We start from the raw sequence: 24,267 nt of genomic DNA, 5'->3' as shown, positions 1-24,267 counted from the left end.
TATGTGTCCACGCGCACACATATGAACATTCGTGTATGAATATGTAAAATATATATAGGACGAGAAAAGGATATAACGAGGATGAGAACAACGACAAGAGCGAGGGGTGCAACGAGTAGTTACGGCTATTAATCACGCGCCGAACTCGCGAATGCGCGTTGCTGCCGCGAGACGGAGCCACCCACTGTGTCCTACATCTCTCGCCCAGCCTTGTTTAGGAGCTTTTATACCGTGCGCGAATTATTAATTGTTTTCACTCCCGGTGTATTGCAACGCCTATAGTCTATAACCTATGACAATGGCGAGGCCCTTGAAAACCATTGTCAACACATTCGTACAGTTACGATCCTTTTCCTCCCAACGAAATTAAGTGAAACGTCGCTGTCCCCGGAAGAGATGGCTTTTTTCTTTTCTTCTTTTCCTTTCGCCCTGAAAATGATTCTGCTTTGATGATAAATCTCGTAATACTGAAAATGTACGACGGGGACACTGAAATTTTGCCGAACAATCGTGCCATTCGAACTTCGAGCCTCGCATTTTTTAAGATTCTACGTCACATTCTGAACTTTAATTATCGTGCTAGAAAAAAAGTAGAGAAAAAACGTGATTTTAATAAAAATTTCCAATAAAAACTCCCAGTAAAATATTATCCGCAATATTTTTAATTCAATAAATCAATTTGTTTTTCCAATGTTATATTACGATACCAAATGCATTTATCACTGGAGCCTACCCAAATCTAGCAACAAAAACACTTTCAAAGGTAACAATATAAAGGATTTCGATAAATTTCACTGATTTCAAAAAAAAAAAACGTCAATCCAGTCGGTTTGAGATTACGCTGGAGTTTGCAACGTCGGAGTCCAACGAAATGATCTAAAAAAAACTCCAATAATCCCAGTAATTCTCCAATTTCGTTCCCTGTCGAATTCGCAATTCATAGTTTTTCAAGCCACATCAAGTTTTTCAAGTGCAATGAAAAAATGATGACTTACAAATATTTTTTTCCTTCATTTCGTTGGACTCGAACGTTGCAAACTTCAGTGTCGTGGTTCGAGACACCCTGTGCATGAAATAAATAACAATAATACATATAATATGTGCATTTATTATTATGTGATAGAGAAACGTCGAGTGTTGAAAAGCAAAAGGGTCGAACCCCGATGTACTTTACACATTAAATGCTGAATCGTACGCCTGCTCTTCCCTCTAGAAAGATGTATTTATACGTATTCGCACGAATAGGTATATACTTTGGATGTTGGGTCGTGCTTGGAGCATTCACCGTAAGCAATCTTCCTCGTTGATGAATGGAAATCCAATTTACCCATCCGCTTGCGCATTTAAATCGTAAAAGCTCCCTATTCTCTCCTCCTCCTCCTCCTCCTCCTCCTTCTCATTCTTCTCTCTCCCTCTTTCTCTCTTTTCAAGCTCCATTTCCAACAACACCGATATATTCTCTCGAGCTTTATGCCATACCGAAGATATATCTCACGTTCCAATAACAGGTGTGTATCGTCGACCTTGCGAACGGTAATTCCGCGATCGTTTTGAAGTCATGAAACGACCTCATTGATTTGTGTATCTGAAAAAAAGAAAAACACGAGCTCGTACCTGCATTCATAAACGTTGCAACATTTTCAAACATGCTTCAGCTTATTTCAGTTCAGGCCGCAATTCCAGGTCGTGCAAATTAACTCGAATTTTCATTTCATTCTTGGAGTATGAACGTTCCTGAATTCTAAGTCCATGGAAATGTGTTAAAAAATCTTTTGAAAAAATGACTCGCCGAAGGACAATAAAAAACGTTCGAATTATAACAAAATAAAAATTTTTATTTTCCAGTTTTTTTTAGTTACTGCCCTTCTCCACACAGAATTTTCTCCACGCAAATATTTTGAACTACTGCACAAGACGATCCGAATGAATTTTCCTCGCAGCCAATTATTTTGGGGTCTTATCGATCTTGTTATTATTCGACGTTATCATGAGCATTTGCTTCATATTTATCATTCTTCGAATCTCCTTTCATATTCGCTCTCTATTTTCGAAACTGTAGATTTTTTTTTTTTTTTTTAATTTCCTCGTAAGTTACAATTTATTTTTGTAACAAGTATTTCCATCAGATTGCATACTCCACGGTAACGAGGAACGTAGGATTATTATTCGATTCGACGATTTTCCTTTTTCCCCAGGGGATATCAATCAAATATATATTTGTACGTGTTAAATGCTTCCTTACCCTATTGCTCCTGATTGAAATAGTAACACGCTTGGAATTTCGAGAAACTGGATACAATATTCGAATTTAAATTTATCGAAGCTAACGAACTGTTCGTAGAACCGTATTTAGCCTAGCTGGAATTATACTTACTTGCCTCGGAATTTCGAGCTTCGTAATTGCCACTCGAAATAACTTCATGGATAGACTGTCAATGAGAGTGATACAGATGTGAGAACAGAATCTCGCATATATGCCTTTCAAAATGAAATTCGTTAAGATGGAGATATAAAAACATGGCGGAGGGGGGGGGGGGGGGAGCTCGATTAGTTTGGAAACGAAATGATACAATTGAGTCTTGGGAAATATTGTATATGTTTCTAATAAATTATCCACCCTTATTTCGCGAGGTCGAGGGGTATCGTTAGAAAGGCAAGTTTCCATGGTGCGACCGTGTATACGTTCATGGTGTGCACAACGATCCTGCAGGGGGGAAAGTCGTAGTCTGTTATCCCCTTAAGTCAGGAGTCTCGCCGAGAGGAGCATTGCTTACGCAATTAGCATCCCCTAACGCCTTCATTTATCTTGCTACTTCCAATTTGGGGTGGACGGGACGAACAGGAAAGGAGTAAAACATACGCGCAGGAAGGCCTTTGTGTACAGACTCTTTAAATTTTCGCTTCGTACCGTTTTGCAAACAACCGACCCTAACAAATTCACCCTTCATTTTGTTTTTTTTTTCACTCTCTTATTATACACGCTCGCTACCATTTTCAATCTTATATTGTTCATAGGGAATCTCAAGTTCTTTCTTTCCATTCGTGGTTCAGGAACAACGTAAAAACACGGGGAACAGAAAAAATAAGAGGAACCTCGAGCATCAACTTTCCTCAGAGTTTTCTTGCTGAGAGTCTCCGCATACGAAGGAGTCTCGCGAGATTAAAATTGCTCGATAATTCCTCCTTTCCACTTTGTTTTCACAACCCTCTATTGATATTACTAGAAACTTAACCATCTCGTACAGCCTTTCTTATTCTTTTTTTTCCTCTCACTAATATTACCGAGGTAAATTAGTTGTCGTTCGCACGTATTTTCTGCGTTCAGCGCCTTCTCACCGCCGATATTTCCAATTCAAGTTTATTAAAAATCAACCTTTTCCAATTACCACGGCCGATTATCAAACGAATGTGATTGTAAAATAACGACTTGATTTTCATCATGTTAAAGTTACCCGGAACTTTTGAACGCAGAAACTTTTGGAAATAAAATCGAAAAACTATTCGAGTATCGTTTTGTCGAAAATTCATAAGAGAAAACCTTTGTCGCTTCCTCTGAAGCCATCGTTATTGGAACCTTTGGTTTCATTGAAATCTGGAAATTCACAAGTCCGAACACTTCATTTGGCCCCTTCCGCAAGGCAACCACAAAGACACACATGTGCCTTCTCTTTTGGACGTCATTACTGATGTTGGAACCTACATAGAGCTGGCAAAATTATTTTATCATCTGTAATATTATGCCTTTATTTTGACAAGTCTTCGAGGTGTTCAAGAAACGTGATCATTGGATTGATGCAAACAAATAATTATTTTCTCACTCTCGTTTTCTCGAGGTAACAACGAAAGAAAAATTCTGTTAGAAAATGAACTCAATTGCTCTGACATATTCATTTATCATGGCAAATAAATAATTCTCCGATTGAATATACGAAACCATTGTTTGTTCAATCTTTCATTAAAGTAGCTCTTTTAATATTATTTTAAGGAGGGAGGATCACGAAATCAAAATAATCAGAATTTGATCAAATTTGGTGATAACATTCTTTGGCATCAAGTATACTAATACAATTTTTTTCAAATTTTTTTACCTCATGGTTATCGAACAATTGGGCATTAAATCAAAGTTCTTATGCACGAGATGTATAACTGTATAGTATATGTAAACTCTATGCTTATATACGCGAACTTTAGTGTTCAATTACTCGAGAGCTACGTGGTAGAAAAATCTAAAACAATTCACATTGTCTTATATATTTTTAAAGAATACATTTACCAAATTTTATTAAGGAGGGTGGCTAGCGACGATACAATGTTGCCAGGCTAAACCATGTTAAATACATTAAAAATTTCAAAATGATAAGAATTTAATAAAATTTGGTGAACATATTCTTTAGTGCCAAATTTGACAATACAAATTTTTTAAGATTTTTCTTCTGTACAGTTATCGAGTAATTGATCACTAAAGTTCACATGTATATATAAGCATAGCGTTTCCATATATATAGGTATACATTCCGGGCATAAGAAATCTGCTTTAATGCGTAATTACTCGATAACGAAGCAATAGAAAATTTTGAAAAAAATTGTGTCTTCGCACTTGATGTTGAAGAACATTATCACCAAATTTGATCAATTTCTTATCATTTTGACGAATGTAGCCACCCTCCTTAAATTCTTATCATTTTGAAATTCTTAATATTTTTAACATGGTTTAGCATGGCAACATTGTATCGTCGCGATCCACCCTCCTTAAAGAAATGTGTACACTGGTTTCAGAATAGCCCGTCCTTTTCCCCATTTGTGAATAAAAAAATCCTAAAATTTATAGAATATTTGTGCGAAAGAAATAATGAATTTTATAACAATCTTTCTTACATATAAAGTTTAATTGAAAAGCAACGTCCAATTAAATTCTCAGGAGATGGAACAACGAACAGCTCGTATCATGACCCTAATGGATGAACCCTTGTTTAAGGGTCAAGTGGCTATTTCATACCAGTCTTGCTCCCTATTCTGTTTGTTATAATTACACGAATAAGTGTTGGGTAAATGCACGAGTCTGTACGCAATAAAAAAAAAAATCAGTTGACTTATGTAACTTGTGCAATTCTTTATGGAATGACACGTGACATGGGGCTCATGTATGCAAAAGTTATGCTGAGAGAAATGAAGAAAAGGGTATGCAAAGGTCACAAAAAGTAAGAGATAAAGAGAGGGACAAAAAAAGGAGAGATGAGGAAGCAGCAACAGTGAAACAGTGACATGAGGTGAAGAGAATAATCGGAGAGAGTGAGAATAAGGGAAGAAGCTGGATGGTAAAACGAATAAAAAAATATGGAGAAACGTCGAAATGAAAAAATGTACCTGAATCTATAGAAAACCTATTTGATAACCAAGCAACAGGAAAAGAAGCAGATAAAGAAGAATGTAAGAAATCGTGAAAAATATGAAAAAATACGAAAAAAAACGACGACAAAGAGAAAAATAGGGAGTGTGTAAAAAATGAGGAAACGACCATAAAAAGAGGGAGGACAGTAAGTAAAAAAAAGACAGACGGAATAACAAAGAGAGAAAGAGCCAGAAGAAAAACTGTGTGGAAACTGGTAGAATAAGAAAGGGAAATAGCAAAATAGGAAGACGAAGAAAAAAGATTGGAAAAAAGGTACGAGAGAAAGAGGAAAAAAGCCTGACGCTTGTGAAGTCTCGCTGTAAGCGCGTATGTCACCAAAAGTTAGAGCTGAGAGGGTCTACAACCGGAAATTACAAATGAGAAGTACATTTACAAAGCTATAAGCGTCAACCCGAGCGTTGTATATGCGCGCACGTCCAGTTCAGTTCCTCTATACTTCTCTTGTATACATGGAATAAAGATGAAATTCTGTTGGTCGGTCATTGTGTCTTTGACGGAGAACGTTTGCTCGTTTCCTCAAATTTTGTGAAACTTCTATATTTCACGGTGTCTCCGTTCATGTGTGCACGTAAGCTTCAATTAAAACTAAAACAGAGCGTTATATTCGAAGTAATTTTCAGTCACTTCTCTGTGCTGGTTGAATGTTTGATTGAAATTCGCTGCAACTTTTTTAGAAGCAATTTCATATGAACGCAAAAAATACAAAAACGTTTTATGAGTTTTCCTTCTGTTCGTGTGATCGAAATGCGGTCATTTCGATCTATAATTTTTGACGCTTTTTATTTTTGAATTCGATGCCCTACAATAGTCCAGCTTCCTCTATTTTCTTTCCACTTTCTCCTATCGTTCTACCAGTCACGCAACCACGAACCCGGCAGAAATTGAGCTCCCTTCAACGTCCCATAATTCGGCGTCAAATTAAATTTTTTTTATGGCAATCCAATATTTTTGCCTTTTTTTCAATGTTTAAACGGTTTTCCACAGGAAATAATAAGCCAGACGAAATTAAATGAATTCGGTCTGATTTTTAAACGTGAAAAGTGGCAAAAACCAAACGGGAAATATTTTATCTCCGAACGAGATTTGACAGGATGCTACGAGCTAGAGAAAACAGTACCAAAATTGTAGTCACTGCAACAGTAGACTTTAATATTATCATTTCTTTTTTTATTGTTTGGAAAACTGGTTGGCACGATGTATCGATCCAGTAGTTGAATAAACAATCGACGAAATATTGAAAAATTAAGACTATGACAGCTAAAAAAACATTCCTACTTTACGACAATAGTTCCGATTCATATTATTTTTCTGCGTATGAATATGGATAACGTCAAAATGCATGAATCTCTGCAACATTTCAAATAACTCCCATTTTCGGCCAATTTGTTTTATGAATACGTAACGATGAATCGAAAAAAAATCAAATTTGCACTCGTTACATATAAACGTACAAGAAAATATTGAGCATCGTCGAAAAAATTTGAACTTTCGTACGTTTTAACGATGCGAGCTTGCAGAGTCATTATTTCTAATGGTGTGTATCGATATATTTTTAAAAAGATTCCTTTTTTCCATAGATATCCTGGTTTCGTCGCTCCCCTTCCATAAATACTAGACCGAGAGGATTTCACAGGCCGTTTCATCTTTGAAGAATCGTAATTAACGGGATTATCGGCAGCGCTCGATCCGTACTCTGCGGATGTTGGATTAAACGAAGAAGTACGTTTATATAAAAATATATACATACACGTATTACGCACACCTACACATACTGTACGTGTATACTCTACGTTTGGGGTATTGAAGATAGAGAGAGACGAAAATGAAAGTGGGAACTAACGCGCTGAAGCTTAATTGTTCTCGTGTGGAAAACGAGGAACAGATAGGACCAATAGTACGTTAACAATGGTCACCAGGGGTGCACTATGTCCTATGGGAAAATAAAAATCGTAGCGAGAGAAGGAAAAAGAGAAAGAGGGGAGGAGGGGGGGGGGGGGAGGGACGAAAAGGGAAAGAGGAAGTGAGAATAGTAAAAGGAATGATTGAAAAACGACGTTTTCAGCTAAATTCTGCTCTCTCTCTTTCTCTTTTTCAATTTTTTTTCTCTCGTAACAGCATCAGGCAGGAAAATTAACTTCGTTCGACCGGAAAGGCGGTATGAATGTACGTCGCTTCTGCTCGCTGCTAACCATCGATCGATTCTCGTTATCACTACAAACACCACCTTGCGTGTATTTTGCTTTTCATTTCTCTGCGTGTCATTCGGTTATAATCACGTTTGCATTGGAAATTACTGTACAGTTTTCTAAATGACAATGATAACGGGGAGGGGACAGCCGGGCATGTTTCTTGTTGAATCTCATATCCGTCGAAATTTTCGATTTCCGATCACTCTTTATGATTGCACATAAAATAACAAATTTCCAACTTTTTACGCCATCTTTTCATAGAGCTCATTTCAATTTTTTGGATTATAGGATATATCATTCATTTTTCAACCTCTTTTTATACTATTTGAATTTCGTAATTACAATATTTAACAAAAATGTTGATGGATTGTATAATCTACACGGAGAAAATGGATTCGTTTTGTATACTGAGGAATATATTATTTTTCGAATTTTGCTATTTTTCGTCCCTTGAATTTTAAACAGCTTTATGTGCATCGCAAAAATAAGTAATGCACGTGAGAACCATATTTTGTTTTGTTTTCAAGTGTTATTCATCATCTTAAACTAGCACTCACAATAAGTGGAAATGTATTGTAAATCACAAATTTTCACTGTCAGCATAGTCAATTCTATTGTAAATACACGAATATACACCGAATACGTGTGACATTTTACCATACATATAGTGATTTTTCAGGGTTGCCTGAGCATACTTAACAATATAAACATTTGAAGCGACTGAAAAGATTTTTTACTATGCTTATAGAGAAAAAGACTCTTGAGGCTTTTGAATAAAAGGTATGGGTATTGGTCTTTTTACTGGTGAATAGAACAATTCTTATAACTGCTCTTCGAATTAATGCTACACTCTAGTACGGATATACTGTCCCTGAGGTACTATATTCCTAGTAGTACTTTCCTACAGAATATTTGGCCTCGATTTCTTCATGTATGAGCATTATTTGAATTTATCGATACTATACGATACTTCGAATATTTTGGATACCAATGATTATTCAAATTAGGAGAAACTGTTGAATTCTTCTTTAACCCTTAACGGTTACACGGGATACTTTCCATGCACAAGACGATCTGAACGAATTTTCCTCGCATAGCCAATTATTTGAGGTCTTATCGATCTTGTTATTATTCGACGTTATCATGAGCATTTGCTTCATATTTATCATTCTTCGAATCTCCTTTCATATTCGCTCTCTATTTTCGAAACTGTAGAATTTTTTTTTTTTTTTTTTTAATTTCCTCGTAAGTTACAATTTATTCTTGTAACAAGTATTTCTATCAGATTGCATACTCCACGGTAACGAGGAACGTAGGATTATTATTCGATTCAACGATTTTCCTTTTTCCCCAGGGGATATCAATGAAATATATATTTGTACGTGTTAAATGCTTCCTTACTCTATTGCTCCTGATTGAAATAGTAACACGCTTGGAATTTCGAGAAACTGGATACAATATTCGAATTTAAATTTGACGAAGCTAACGATCTGTTCGTAGAACCGTATTTAGCCTAGCTGGAATTATACTTACTTGCCTCGGAATTTCGAGCTTCGTAATTGCCACTCGAAATAACTCCATGGATAGACTGTCAATGAGAGTGATACAGATGTGAGAACAGAATCCCGCATATATGCCTTTCAAAATGAAATTCGTTAAGATGGAGATATAAAAACATGGTGGGTAATAACTATTTACCCCAGTGGAGTAATGAATTTTTTAGTGAAAAACATCATTTTTCCTGAATTTTCACATATATTATCAGTTTTTAGAACACCATCTATAAATTGACATCTATAAATTGAAGAGGATTAGGAGAATGTGTGAAGAATCGATCACTTTCAATATTTAATTTCTTTTCCCACGAAGTAAGACAATTTTTTCTTCTCCAAGACTCCAAACTCCGAAAATTTGCAGACTTTTTATTTCTTCTGCGGCATAAAGAAACAATTTGAAATAGCAGAAACTCATGGTGAGAATAATTTTTCTTGAGATTGTTAATCACAAAAAAAATGGGGACCACAGTTCAAATTGTTTGTCTACTCGAATACGTCGTTCTTTAATTAGTTGTTTCACAAATGCACTGACATCGTTATCTCGGCTTCGTACATTAGAATTATGGATAGTTAATGAGCTCGAAAAAGCGAAACGTACCCTGCCCGCATTGCACCCAAGGCAGAATTCCATTCAATAGTTTTTCTTCATCGTCCTTATTTACCTAAACGTATCGGAATACAAAAACCCAAAAACGAACGAGGTTTTTTGAAAGTTTGTTATGAAACGTGCACAGGAGTCAGAAATTACCATTAACTCTAATATGGGCTGACAAAACGAGGCTTCGTTCGTGCGTACGTTTGATGCTCGCCTACTCTGTTCGGTAAAACATAACGAACCGATAAAAACATGTTATTAGCTTGCTCTCATTGTCCCCGTTGAGAAAACACATTGGGAATGCGAAACAGTTCAAATATTCTCTCTCCATCGCTTGTCATCTCTGTTCCTCCTCCCCATCGCCACTCTTCCCCTTTGTCCTCATTCGATGTTCAGTCATTCGTATCTGTCCAACGATTTTCATTGATGTCCTGTACCCGAGTTGTTCGAAAAAACGGTCCACACGCACTCGTCTATGGGCTAACAACAATACGGCAACGTTAACTTCATGCAATTTTTTGGTGAAAAAGCTCATGATCTCTGGTCTGGGTTAAACAGCCTCGTTTTCCATATTAGTAAATGAAAAAAGCTCATTATTCTCATAATCATTTTTGAGGCATGACCCTTCGTTCAAATCATTACCAAAAATAATTAATTGTCTGGAAATATTGTGTCGGAGGGCAAAATGGAATCAGAGTGCAGTGAGCAGCACATTGGATTCTCGACTGAGGATCGAATGAAAGTTGAAGGTTCTTTGAAAACTGTGAGAAAACAAGCGCACAATTGGCACGCGTTCGAAAAAAAATGACCAATTTTTTCAGTAAAAGAAAATAATGAGCATAAAGCATAAAATTTTTATTCAATCTTACAGTAAAAAAAGTTCAGTTCAAATTGATCTTTCCTCGCTAAATTTTTTGATCCACCGTCAGAAATAGTCGAACTATGCATGGTTACCGCAAAACGTTCGATGAGTTAATGCATTATTCATACAAAGCATAGACGCCGCGATAAAAGCCGATAATTGGACATATGAGAAAAAGGAGACGAAAAAGTGAGGCAAAAGAAGGAAGAAGAATGACATTTTCCATTGAGGTAAAAGTGATGCGGGAATTGACAATGGCGTCTAGCATCGATTTTCAATACTTGGCTTCGCGACCGTGCGTTTTACCAAGCACACTCCAGAAAATAGTTTCGTTTATGATTCGTCAACGTTAAGATTCGGCGATCGACTCTCTTGAGGAGATCGTATTCAAGAGTCTTTGTGCATACAAAACGGCAGTACTACCTGTATTTATGTATACCATAGAATACACAGTTCATTTTGTCAAAGTTATAGGAAGATTGATCGTCCTCAGATTTCAACAGACTCACCATCTTGGGGAGAATTTTTTCAGCTTTAAAAACGAAAACACGAGTAAAGTTGATTCGAACGAATTTGAATTTACTTGATAGCTGACAGGTTATTCTGTCATTTTTATAAATCCCGTTGAGAGCTGTGTCCAGAATAATTGAACTTCGATCGCACGAGTGGTAAATCACTAAACGAATGAATGAAACGACAACAATTAAAATTTCTTTCAATTTCTTTTCTCGTTGGGAGTTTTTTCCGGTCCATTTCAAGCTCCGCACCTTTTCAGACCTTCGAATTACTGTCTCTCGAATATTTCGCTCGGATAGAATTGGGGATCGGTGAAGTAAATATTCTCGTCGCAACTATATGATAACAGAAAGCCAAAAGCTCGTTGAATCCAAGTTGTGCGAAGTAAAGTACTGATTCATGAGTTGTCAGTAGCTCTGCGAGTCATTTTTTCGTATTGAAACAAATACGGAAAAAGGGCTTGGAAAATAAGGAGAAGAAATTAGTCGGTCTTATATAAATATTTCTATGGATTTACTGTTTTCCGTTGTCCCGCGAGCATATTCATTGTGTGTGAGAGAATAGTGAAAGAAAGAGTAGCAGCCGAGACAGAAAGTGCAGAGAGAAGCGTTTCGCTCGGCGCAGCGGTAAAAAAATGTGAAAAGGTTATTTCTCGCGGTGTTGCTCTGCGACGACAGGGTCACGGAGAATGGAATGGAGAAAGGCGTGACGTTATTAAGGGGATGTGAAAAATTAGAAAAAAAAGAGAGAAAAAACCACGAAAAGAGGAAAAAATAACAACAAAAGAGCAACTAAAAGAGTCTGTGTGAAACCGCGACCTCGGGTCGTCTGGTCCAATAAGACTCATCTGCCAGGGTCATCAGCGTACACATACGTTTATATATTTATGCAACTATGGGTACAAGGTATTCTCAGTAAAACATTACGCTCATCGATGTAAGGGGCTTTTTTATTCATCTTCTTCTGGTGACTCGAGCAATGCATTTTATTAAATTGCGAAGTTTGCATCGTTACGATTTCAAAATTTGCGTTATTAGCACCAACGACGAGTCGAATCTGAAAAATTTCATGAGTTTTCAGAAAATATTCCAAGCATTCAAATCTTGGAACTTTGCATTTACTTTTGTTTTTTAACACACTTCTAGACCAACATTCATGCAAGTGTTCAACATTTGCTTTGCAAATGTTGCAAAGCAAATTTGCAATGTTCAACATTGCAAATCTATGAAAGAAGTAAAGAAATCATGAAAAACTGGGAAACTCAATTGAAAAAAGTATTTTTAGAAAGAGTAAGAAAAAGTAACAGTTGAATAAGAAAATATTCGATTTGACGAAGAATTCGTTATACAGATAAACAGGTTGAAGCGCCGTTTCTTTTCATCACGGGCCGGTCTACGTCCAAGTGGTTTTCCGCGTCGCGTTGCGAGACCTCAAACGTTAATTCCGTTTCCGTTTTTATATTATTTTATGTTTTTTTTTTTCATCTCACGCGGGGTGTGAAAGTCGAGACAGAAGAATGTTTCGCAGCAGGGAGGAACTTTGAGTCCGTTCTCCAAGCTTTAAATAGTTGGGTAACGAAAAAAGACGTGAAAAAGTGACTTTCGTCATGTTAATCGATGTCCGATCCGATTAGTTAAATGAGGATATGAGAAGGCGAAATGGAACGGGGAGGAAAATTTCAATAGAGAATCCCATCGCAGGTATTTAGAGAATGAAAGGGAGGAGAAAGTTCGAAGCACGAGAGAGGGGAAGAGCCGAAAGTGGAGAAAGGGTTGAAAAAAATGTTAAGATCGCTCGAGTCCGTCCACCGAAGGTCCGCAAAAAATAGTTTTGATTCGCAAGCGTGGTGATGTCGGTTTTCGGGGCAAGAAGTAAAGAAGCATCGATTTCCACTCGTCCTGCCATCTCTATATATCTGGCAGTACATCCGTGTAATCCGTGCTATCCACGCGAGTCGACTTTTTACAACTCGCCGACTAATTTATCTTCCTAAGCCCTTCCCATACCATCCACGAATTGACCTCTATCGTTCTCCATAGCCGAACCCCGTTGCTAACGTTTTCATACATAAATTCTGCCGGTCAACTGGTCTTGGCCGTTTCTGTTCTGGCTTCCATGAGCTTGCGTTTTCGACTTTCTCGCTTCATCTTCTTCCTTTTCTCTTTCATTCCTTTGACTTTCGGACCCTTCCTTTTTCCGGCCATTCCTCCAAGGTTATTTTCCCTTCCTCTCTCGCTTATTCGTGTTTACCTTCACTCGCTCCTTTTTCTCCTGCTCTTTTCCTTCTGTCCTGTTTTCTTCCAATTCTAACCCTTTCCAAAATTTCGTCTCTCGCTTTCCTCACATTCTTACTCCCTTTCCCTCCTTTTTTCTTCCGATATCTTCATCTCTGACTCCCTCCCTCCGCTCCTTTCTTTTTCCATCTTCGTCGTCCTTTTCTCATTCCATTTTCCCTCACTTTTTTTTACTCTTCGTCGTTTTTCTTCACCGTCTTCATCTCTTTCTCGTGGTTACTTTGAATCCTAATGCGTGCTCACGTGCGCGTATACGGTCCAGAATGAAGGCGAAAGAACGGGAGAGAAAAGTTTAGGTGAAGCAAGAAGAAAATGTCAGAGTATATCAGCTCCATCGTCCCGTATCGAGTAGTAAGAACCACCGATGCTCAGACAATTCCGTCGATTAAGGTTGTTCAACAGTAAAGCTCGATTTCTTACGGAAATTTTGAAAAAAATATCTGTCGCGCAGAATATCTAACGATTGAAAATAATCGAAATAACTCGAGAATGGTTCTTACGATTTTGATTTTAAAAAACTCAGTGTTAGTATCTTCTGAAGAAAAAATAAATTAAAAAACATGATCTACCGTCTAGTTTTTGAGAAGAAAATTATTGTAATAAAAATCGTAAGAGAATTGCGTGGAAGAATTTCGTTTAAAAATTCCAAAATCACGAGCAATTATGAAATATTAGTAAAATATCGTAACCATATATTTTTTTACTCATAATTAACGATAATTTGAATGATTTTTGGAACATATTTCACAACGAATAAAGTTCACACAGAAAGGGGGCTGCACCCTATTTTTTATACGACACTTAGCTATCGAACTATCTTGATATATTTCTAACGAAAAATTTGACGAAGAGATTTTTAAAACGAATCACCAAGTGACAGCCGGAAGTTCACTTCTAAACAGATGAAATTCTATCACAATTATTGCTATTCAGCTTTGATGCGAATTCAACCATTTAATAATAACTGGCAGTCTCATAGATTATCCCACTTTTAATATTCCTGGTGGTTTACCTTTTTAAAATATCGCTACGTTCGAAGGTGAGGAAAAAATAAAAAAAATGGATCACTACGAAAAACGCAACTCGTCAGTTCACGTATCGCGGAGACGTTAGCTTCTGACGGTTGCCGGATACTGTAATGATGGATGAGAGTCTGCTGGTGAAAAGGCACGACGAGTTATTATATATTTAATACCATACACCTATGTGAATCGTTCCAAAAAATAAATGTATCTTCGCTCGTCCATTGCAAGCTTTCTGTGGACTTTTTGAATAAAAGGTTGCACAATAAGAAGTGGCTTCGAAGATTTTTTGAGAAAAAATACAAATCAAACAGTATTAGACATTCTTAGTCGATTTTAGAAAACGTAACTTTTACTCACTGTCATTAATCAGTTCATACAATTATCGACATCAGGAACTCAAATCAGGTAACGATGATGTCAAGCATGGAAATTCAATTGACAATATTATTGATTTATATCTCGATCTTCGTGGGACAAAAATGACATTACATTTCTGAAAATATAAAAAAAAATCTGCAAAAGTTCAGGAGAAATGTTTCTCTCAATAATTTAGTTAGTCCGAACCCAAAGACTGCTGAAATTTGTAAATTATGCATTGTGCTGAGTTGGTCTCTGAAAAAGTGCGATGTTGGTTTGATTGAGGAAAAGCAGAAGCTATCGCGAGAGAGACATATGTTGGGAAAAGCAGAAGCAGAAACGACGATTATGAGAGAAAGAACAGACAAGCGGAGATGAAAATGCACACACGCATATTATCATTCCGCAAATACGTAAATGTGTAAGTGGAGGCTGCACGATACGCTTTTACACTTAAACAACGAGAAGGTTTGCGGCGAGCGGAAAGGCTCCGTCTAAGTGGTCTTCGCCAGTTATCTCCTGAAGACTACAACTTTGCATAACGATTATCGCTTTCTTCCCTTCGCATTTTCCCGCGGGGAAGTCAACGCTGACGCATACAGCACATACGCGCCGCACATGTCTGTGTGTATAAATACGGTCGAGGATCGTATCGTTAGTGCGCGAGCAGGTTGTAACAAGCACTGCTAGAAGCTTCTTATAAAGAGAGCGAACAAGCAAACAAAAATGGCGCAATCTTCAAACCTAAATGGTAATTGGAGGACGAAGTAGAAAAATGACCTTAGACGCGGGCAATCGTGGAAAATAACAAATACAAATGGCAATCACGAGTTCCATTTTTTCTCAATCTGGCGGTAGAAAATTGAATGAATTTTTGCTTTTGTTTTCACGAGACCTCAAGTCCGGTTCATACGATTTTTCAAAACACGATTCCCCAGCAAAAATTTCATTCTGAAATACAACTTTCAAACAATGCCTGAAAATGTATTTTCAGTACTTTCGAAATCTTGGAAAATCCACACTTTTCGACCCCAACCGAGGGAGGGTGCGACAGGAAATATTAATTAAGGATACTCACGCCAGGAAAAAGAATTATCTGCCAACAATGGAATAAGCAAACACATTTCCGTCCAGTAAAAGGAGCGTGGAATTAATACTTTTCAGTATTCCCCTTCCATAAATTGAGCCATTCCCGATACAGTGTTTCCAAAGAATTAGCCGCACTGTGGAGAAATCTTAAAAGATGTTTGCACCCACCTCAGTATCTGCACAACGATAAAATAACCTGTTATTATGATTATCATCGTTATTATTATTGTATAGCTATCATTGTTGCCATAATCATTACTGTAATACGGAGTCATAAAAGAATCTTCAGTGTCTCGACCTTCCGAGCGATGAAATTTAAATATAGTGAGCCCCCGTGCATACGAATACGTATATCTGAAAATATACGTGTGTATACACCCGGAGAGCCGTAACATTTCTTCCTCGTATGCACCGAAGTTGCGGCTTCTACTGCGCTTACGTAATGTTATTCTTATCGAGCTCACGGGCTTTATTTGCAAGTGAATTCCGCTAGCTTTGCTGCGTCTTGTGGTTAAAGTCCGATCTTATACGTTTTCAAAAATATTTACCTGGAATATCTGCCCCCCGAGAACGCGCATGAAAAGCAATCCTTGTACAGACTCGCACGTTCAATATGCCGACAAAAATTTCTTTACCCATTGAAAAAAAAAACAAAAAACAAAAAAACGAATTTTAGAACTTCCGGCGTATAGTACGAACTACAAATATGTATATTATTTATCACGTTGTTGAAACAAGCCTTTGTTTACAGGCAATAAATTTCACCATTTTTTTTCGATAAAACTTGTCGCGAAACTCGATTTAAAACGAATAAAACGGTTTGTGTCGTGTGTAGCAATGGAAACCGATGAATCTCACGCAACGACGTGGCAATTGTGATAACTATACATTTCCGATATATATCGAATACATACATAAATATAAATACAAATATATATATATCCATTCATAGGAGCTTTTCGAACAAAAACTTTCGAACGTTTCCAATCGAATACGATCGTTTTCTCGTCATGTTCCGGATAAATGTATAGGATTTCTCGCGTTGGAGATCGACCGCTTGAAAAACATTGAATGGATTACGAAATCATAGTGCCGCGGATATTAATTCGAAACTACAATTTGATTATTATTCATTAACGAAATTCAGCAGCGCTGAAAATTAAACTTCGCTCTAGTTGTCGAAAAAAACGTAACCGTCATTATTTCATGGTATCGAAGCCACATGCATAGTAGCGACAGCATTCGCTTCGCAGGATATTTTTACAATAAATATGTATTTTGCGTATCAGAAGTATGAGTAAAAAAAAAAAAAATTCAATCCATTCCGGGCACATTGATAAAGGATTTTTCAGCACCTGGTTATATTCATATCCCCGCTCTGCGGAATCAGGAACACAAGAGACAGATGGAGAAATAAAGTGAAAAAAAAGGAAGCGAGAAAGAAAAGATTCATTTTTATACGTCGTTGGTGGCTGTACGATTCAATCGAGTCACGCCATTACCGACTCGATCCATTCTCGTTCGACGATAGGTCACGCTCCATCGCACACTTTTCCTTTTACTCCCGCATTATTTATTCAGCCTTAATGAATGAAGCTCCGGTGGACACATGACACGAAGGGCTAAGCGAGGAAAGGGGTGAGGGCGAGCCAGGGCAGTTCTTCCTCACGAAGCAATGGAGGCGAATGAAAATATAGAAATAATGAAAAAACGGAAGAAAATAAGAGAGAACAGACGTGCGCTGGTCCAACGTAACCCTGTGAACTGCGAGAATGTTATAAATCAAACGTTCGACACCCTCTCGCCCTCCTTGCCTTTTATACACCCCCCCAACCCTCCCATCACTTTTTTTGTACATTTTTCTCTCCTTTTTTTCCATCACGTCGTGGCAGCTTCTATATCTCTGACGAGACTCGACCACGTCACGTACGTTCCTATGAACGACGGAGCATCGGCATCTCACACCCACATAAAGAAGGGAGGAAAGAAATAAAAAGTAGATAAAATGAGAAAAAGGCGAAGGTGAGAAACATAAGCAAAAGAGAGAGAGAGAGAGAGAGCAGCGAGAATGAACGGGGAGTAGAGAGAAAAAGATTTTTTGTTTTTACTATCTCGATGGAAAAGTGAGATCGGAAACGTAATCGTGCGCAAGAGAGAGGAAAAATGAGGACCGGAGCGAGGCAGGGGAATCTGAGACGAAGAAATATTAAATAAGGATGCGAATAAAAGTGAAAGAGGGAGAGGAAGAAAACGGAGTGGAAAAGGGAAATAAATATTAACAGGGATGAAAGGTAAAAAGCAAGGGTGAAAGGGACACAGAAACAAGATGAGGAGAATGGAAAACACAGGTGAAAAAAATTGAACACATTAGGGAAAAGAGAGCCTTTGATAGAAACTTGGAAACGAAACCAAAAAAAATCATGTCAGATAAATATCGATGCAAATTCGATCGTTAAGTTTTACAGATTGAGTCTCTTTATTAGTCAGCATCTTCCAGTCGAATGTATACAAAGTTTTTATTTTTATCGTCAGAACCAATCGAATCTTCCAGTAGCATCAAATGCTGATGAAACGACCACTAATTTTCTCAGTATAATAAAATGAACTTACTTCATTCCCCAATGACATCGAAATCAGCCTATTATCTGGGCAATATAAATATTCATTTTTGTAAAAGCATCGACGTCATTCAACTGCTGGATTTCAACAGTCGAGTCAGCTTCGACGAATCGATTTTGGAATTGACATTCGTCTAAACAAAGCATCGTTTATTTTTCATTTACGAGTGACGAATACAGATTTGTATTGCTGAATAAAATGAGAAAAAATGGAGACACTAACTAACCTTGCCCGCCTCATCGCATGCCCGAAACAAGCATTTGAAATGACGATTTATTTCTTCATTGTCAATATTTCGGAGGCATCGAAGTAGACAAAGAATCCTCATTAGTTTATAAATAATTTGTGCAGGAAAATACTTTTTTCACCGTTTTTCAAAGCGATGCGGAACTATCCGAGAAATATGTCGTAGCGATTTTAGTATGCGGGGAAAAAACAAAACGAAGATCCGAGTCGGATTGAAATTGTCGCATCTTTGTTGGAATTTCGATTTCGTACGTCGCTTTAAAGTTTAATTTTGGGACAAAATTGAAAAGGATGAGAGACGCATCAGAAAGAGTCGCTTTATATATGGAGGGAAAATGTCGTCGCATAAGGAAGAGTGAAAAGACAGAAGATTCGCGATGTCGTCGACACGACGCTTTCGCCGACACTGAGGACTGAGGATTCTCGTGACTACGAAGAATCTCACTCCCAAGTCTATGTGCACCGCTTAACCTCATATCCTCTGCCCTACCTCGCTCGTTCTCTCTCTCTCTCTCTCTCTCTCTCTTCCGTACTGCTCTCTCAGGCCCCTCGCCGTCCTGCGAGCACTAGACGAACGTCACTGTTCCCAGGAGACATGAAATTTTTAAGAGAAGTACGAGATGCAAAAGAAAAATGAACTCGGAAGGTAGAGAATTTAAAAGATAAAAGAACCAAAAACACAACTCGGTGTCTACTTTCAAATCGAAATGATTTTTAAACGAAAAATCTTCAAGAACTCCGCACTTCGGCTGTGATTTGACTTTACATTTACTTTCCGTTTCGTGCGTGAACACTTTTGAAGCAAATTCAAATTCAATGGATAGAAGAGGGGAAGAACATTTCTACGTGCGCCAGTGAGAAATACTTAAATACCAGATATCAAGTGATGGAAGAAAAATTGAGATTTTTCTCTGAAATGAGAGTTCATAGTTTCCTCGATCTCTCAGTAATTCGACGAGAATTCGAATTGAAAATTCCAAATTTCAACGAATTCCTCAAGAGCTCAAAGCATTTTAGAAATGCCAGGAATACCATTGAATTCGCCATTATCCAAATTTTCGGGTTTTTCTTCTCGAAATGGATTTACGTTAATGCAACTTTTCATGTCACGCGAAACTTCAAACTTCAACGCCCGAATGGTCACATCTTGCTCAACCTAAGAGTCTCGAATTTTTTTTTTCAGTCGCTCAATTTGTCCGCCGGAATTCCGAGTGAATAGTCCACACCACGCTTCGTCCACACTGGTTTGATTAGTCCTCCCGGGACGCAGGAGACCGATAAATATGAATGAAAGTTAGTGACACGCGTCATAAAAGATCCAGACTCTGTAGCTACATTCGTATAAACTCAGTGTACCGAAAGTCGTGCCGGAGACTGACAATGCGAATGGGCTCTGAAAGTACGAAGTGAACGTCGATATTTTTCGATTTCACCGTTGATGAACAAGTAACGCATAAACGACAACCACTCGATTGCGAAAGCAGAGCCACGAGGGGCATTGTGAAAGCTAAAGGGGAAACACGAGTTTGCCCCTTTAGTTTCTTCCAAAGTTTGGCAGTACTGTTTTAAAATTTCATTAAAATAAATTATTTCAGTTGTTTAACCGCAATTGTTGGCACAATTTTTATTAAAATTATAAATATATTCCAAATATAAATTTATTTAATATTTAAATTAAATTATTAAATAAAACTGACGTTTAAAAAAGATATTTTTATCAAATATTCATACATAAATGATATTCATAATAAATAATTTTTTTTACAAAAATGTCTACTTAAAAGCTTCTTAATTAAAAATTAAATTTCAAATTTGAATTTTAATTAAATTTTTCTATATTTTTACCAAAAAATTCGTTGTCACTAATCAAAAATGATCTCATCAACGATACGTCCGAAAGCAGAGTGCTCGAAAAATCGATGATCCTTAAATTTCGTCAGCCTAAACTGCTGGGGCATGATTTTTGGGGTACGCTGTATATTAAGTACGAAGGTTATTCCGGACATCGTAAAATATAGACATGAGTACACGTCCAGGAGTACGGAGAGGAGGACACGAAGCAGCAGGTATCGATTGATCAACGTGCATTACTAGCTGAACTCATCAGTTCGTCCCCTCGATAAAGGTGCACCTCGTAAAACTTTTATATTCACAGGAAAGAGAAAAAACTCAAGAGCCCGCATTAATTCTTTTATTTCTTTGACTCTACACATTCTCTCCGACTCTCTCACAATCCTCGCATATATCTCTCGCTCTTTTTCAACGATCTGCTACAGCTCGTACCAGTACCATATCTCAGTTTACTCGCACCTTTTTATATATACTTCCCCTTTGGTCTCTCATACGCGCGAATGCTGATGTCTATCGCGTGTAGACTTATAGTTTATCAAACGCCGATGAAGTCCTCATCAACGAGTAATGCTCTCTTCCAATTTACGTCTCGATTCACAAAGGAGTTCGTTAACCCCCTCTGCGCATCACGCGCTCACGTATACAAGAGTACTAAATGTGAAAAAGGCGTAATCTCAACTGTCTATATTCTCGAGCTCGTGCCAAGTATATGCTCTTTCGATAGCTGTCCATGAATATGCATAGGGTGTCCAAGAAATTTGCGATTTTTATCTTGTTCGATGCGACTTTTCATCGAGATCCGGCTCGAATCGCATTCCCACGGGGATTGAACGGACGAGCGGTGACCAAAGCAACGCGACTGGGGAGATTCGAGGTCTGGAGACGTCAAAGTCACTTGGCGACTTCAAGATTCGAGTGGTGGAATCAAGATTTTTGCAATACTTTTCAGACTATTTTGTTTTTAAGTTTTTTAAATTTTACACCATCGAGGGTTGCATCCCGACCACCCCGTACGTAGATAATTCGCGTAATAATTCTCAGTGCATCATGCAATTCCACAATCCCAACTGCGAGTGTCCGATGCGAAGCCACAAGCGAAACAGCTTGAAGACAGACGGAATTTTTCGTTCGCAATTTCGCTGAAAGCGTGCGAATATCATTTCGTACACATATTTCATCCACATTCAAAATATTTGGTTATTTCTCTGAGTACGAGAGAGAAAAATGACGGGATCAGAATCGCTTTTGCGGAAACAGCATTCGTTGGGGAGTGTCGCTCTCTTCGGCAAAAAAATTCTCGATAGGCTGTCGGGGCGTCAAAAATTTTGTGCTTCTTTTCGTGGTACCAACAAGATCCTGAGGGCGAGAATGAACAAAAAAAATGAATTCATGTACACAACATAAAATTGTCGTAATCAATCCAATTGTGCCACGTCCCTCGCGATTAGAAAAAAAAAACTGCCCGACCAAGCTTCACATATTGTTGATAACGCGTTAATAACACAACCGGTCTGGTAAAAGCAGCAACGATAGACTTTTGGGGGTCGGATCCGCAGGCAGCGATGCGTTACGTCAAAAGTTTCATCAACTGCGTAATTCCGAAATTGGCGCGTGTTTTACGAGGAAATTTCGTGGGCAATGAAAGTTTAGTGACTCACACGTGCATGTGTATATGCAGATACGTCACTTAACAAGACGATAAAATTGTTAATGGTGACGGTGGAGGTTGAATGTAGCGAGACAAAATGGTAGATCGAGGAACCATTGATAGTGACGTGGTCGGTATGAAAGTGTGAAAAAGGAGATGCGAGAGATTTCTAGCTCCAAGTAGAGAAAGCGAGGGAGCAGTGAACGATTTACACCGCTTAATAATGTCAGGCGAGAAGAGCGGCGGAGACCTACGGAGAAAAGCAACGGAAAATGCTCGGTAGTGGCTAGGATCAAATGAAAATGTACAACCACCATTCGTGGATTAGAACTAGCACCAACTCTCGCTCTCTTCCTCTCATTCAGCTTTCCCCTTTCGCTCTCTCCCTCTCTCCTTATTGCCATTCTCTCCCGTAACACCAAGAGCCGCGTCTGTTAAATTCACCTCGCTAGAGCTTTTGCGGTCAGATGGCTCTATTCCTCGTCGTTTCTCCCCTGGGTACACCGATAGTACGACTATCGCTACCCACCTTTCCTGGCAGCGTTTACCCTAACCTTCGCCCCCAACTGAAGCTGCCTTGAGGTCTCCCTATACACACTCAGAAAGATTTTCCTTTCGGTTATAAAATACGTTTCAGCATTATCTGGATTTTCTCGATATTCCATCAAGTGGTTTTTCATGTAAGAACTGCGTGACGGAGCTCTGTTTTTTAACGCTCACGTGAAAATCATTCGAAATGCCCATAAAAAAAGTCATGAAAAATTAATGAAAAGTGCGATCACCAGATTCGCTGAGACGGTGCAATGTGTCGTGGCAATGACAATTAACAATTGAATTGTAAATTTCTCGTTTCAATGAATTTAGCACGCGCGAAATAGAAAGTGACTTCCATTTTTCAATTCATCCTTACAGAATTTGTTGTTGGCCCGTACCGCAATTGGTATGCAAAGCTCTCTACGAAACGCGTTGGAGAAGAAATGTCGTTGAAAAAAAAGAAGAAAAATCATGAAAATGGGCTAAAAAGTAAAATGGTGAAAGTTTCCTCGGGTCCGCGAAAGAGCAGGATTTTGTCGGGGACGTAATTGAAAGTTTATTCTCTTTCACTTTCAATCTACACGAGTTCAATTCTACCGACTCGCCTGGAAGTCTCGGAGCAAAGAAATTATACGTGCGGAGTTACGCGGCCACTTTTGTCAGAGGTGTATATTCGTCGATGATAATAATTTCTATCCAGCTGCACGGGAAGATTAGAAGAGAAGATTGGAGTTTCCACTAAGAGAATGTGCGCGATCTTCTCCTGTGCATATAAGGGACGACTATAAAGGGGCTTAGGAAAGCCGTCAATGAGGTCGAGACAATACAGATTTTCACAAAATTTTTGCCCCAGATTATTGGAAAAATAGATCACGGAATGCCACTCCTTTCTGACACTAATCGTTCAGGCGGTGCATTCGATAAAATATACAGTGGCAAAGGAGGTAAAGGCGAAAAACACAAGCTCTTCACTTGCCTTCTCGCCAATTGATAATCTGATGAGCTATGGATCTGGAAAAGAATCTCCGAAAATTTGTCCCGGTTGAATCGATTAATCTGTCGTCTTCCCCGCATTAACCTGGGAAACAAGTTTTGGGACAATCTGTACTCGTGGTTCAGAGAATACTCCGAGACGACGAGTAGACACCTGGGAGCGATCAAGATTATAATTGGAGATTATGTCGAAGTAACTGCTGGTAAAATGGGCCACGATGAGGAAGATTCCCTGCGTGCCTGCGACGAGTTATTTGCTTTGACTTTAGCCCACAGATAGGGAAGATTAGGGTTCGTTGGGTCACGGTTAACGATTGAACTTTTCACTTCTCTGCACTTTCGTCTGTTATTATTATCACGGTCGCAAAATTATCACTCCCCTGCATTCGGGAGTAAATCATTTGAATCGAAGAATGCCGCACGAAGTGCTTATTTTTACATTCGAATGACTCTTTTTTCCCTCATTGTTGCTTCCTCTCGAAG

At 38.2% G+C, this 24,267-nt stretch overlaps 1 long non-coding RNA gene across 1 annotated transcript in view; it reads left to right on the top strand.

Annotated features, from left to right (window-relative positions):
* Window positions 1-24,267, top strand: part of LOC122409466 (uncharacterized) — a 64,514-nt gene that overhangs the window by 6,192 nt on the left and 34,055 nt on the right. Inside the window, exon 2 of the long non-coding RNA XR_006260705.1 lies at window positions 6,988-7,129. This is a non-coding gene — a long non-coding RNA (uncharacterized lncRNA). The remainder of the gene's footprint in view (window positions 1-6,987; window positions 7,130-24,267) is intronic.

The sequence above is a fragment of the Venturia canescens genome, chromosome 1 (genome assembly GCF_019457755.1).
Source record: "Venturia canescens isolate UGA chromosome 1, ASM1945775v1, whole genome shotgun sequence".
Classification (NCBI taxonomy): Eukaryota; Metazoa; Arthropoda; class Insecta; order Hymenoptera; family Ichneumonidae; genus Venturia; species Venturia canescens.
This window is presented reverse-complemented; position numbering and strand designations above follow the sequence as displayed.